This window comes from Benincasa hispida, chromosome 9, assembly GCF_027475165.1.
Source record: "Benincasa hispida cultivar pf3 chromosome 9, pf3_genome.v1.1, whole genome shotgun sequence".
Classification (NCBI taxonomy): Eukaryota; Viridiplantae; Streptophyta; class Magnoliopsida; order Cucurbitales; family Cucurbitaceae; genus Benincasa; species Benincasa hispida.
The window spans coordinates 8,932,240-8,933,183 of NC_143486.1; the positions used below are offsets into that span (position 1 = coordinate 8,932,240).

A 944-nucleotide genomic window follows, 5' to 3' on the forward strand; every position below is an offset into this window, starting at 1 on the left:
GAGTTTATAGTTCGAATCCTCCTACCAATTTGAAGATAAAAGAATGAAAAATTTTAAATAATGTCATGTGACTTCTTCATCATGACTTTTTGATCAAGTAAGATAACTTGATCAAATTCGACAATGTGATATTTGGGCTAAGTCCGACATTTAATTATGTCAATTTGAGCATATGACACATTACAAATTTAACTAAAAGTAGAATGTGCTTCTTTTAATTCATATAATTTTATATTGTTTTGCTCAAATAGAGAAATGGAGGTTAGAACCTGTGTCTTTGGAAGTTATTTTCACATTCGTGGATTTCCATAAATATAATTTAATTTTTACATTATGTTTACTTGGTAAATTTAGATTTTATCAGTAAAAATGAAGCCTATTATCAGTAAATGGTTTTATTTGTTGCCTGACAATTATTAAAAAAAACATTATAGGAAACAAATCAAGTCGTTGTAGTATAGTGGTAAGTATTCCCGCCTGTCACGCGGGTGACCCGGGTTCGATCCCCGGCAACGGCGATTCTTTGCTATTTGTTCTTCCTACGAAATTTTTAAGCGGAAAATCAATGAAAATTACTTCTGTCTTTCGGTATTTTTTCAATTTTTACCCCTTGAAAACAGTGAGATCAACGAACATAATCAATAAATTAAAACATCATTTTGTCGTCTATTTTGAAATTTATTCAAATTTTAGTTCTTATATTTTTAAATATATAATTTTAGCCTATATATTTTGAATGAATTTTAAATTTAGTCCCTTGAAATTAAATTTTATCAAATATGCTAAATAATAATGTCAATATGTTTTAGAATTTATAGTGAAAATATCAATAAAAATAATGATTTTTTTTTTTTTAAAAATAAACAATAAACAAGCAAGACTAAATTTAAGATTTCTTAAAAGTAGATGGACTAAAATTCAACATTTTAAAATTCATAGACTAA

At 26.2% G+C, this 944-nt stretch overlaps 1 non-coding gene across 1 annotated transcript; it reads left to right on the plus strand.

The window, feature by feature from the left end:
• The first annotated feature begins 446 nt into the window (after positions 1-446).
• On the plus strand, positions 447-518 carry TRNAD-GUC (transfer RNA aspartic acid (anticodon GUC)). Its single transcript has one exon. It is a non-coding gene; the product is annotated as a tRNA-Asp (tRNA).
• Positions 519-944: the final 426 nt, after the last annotated feature.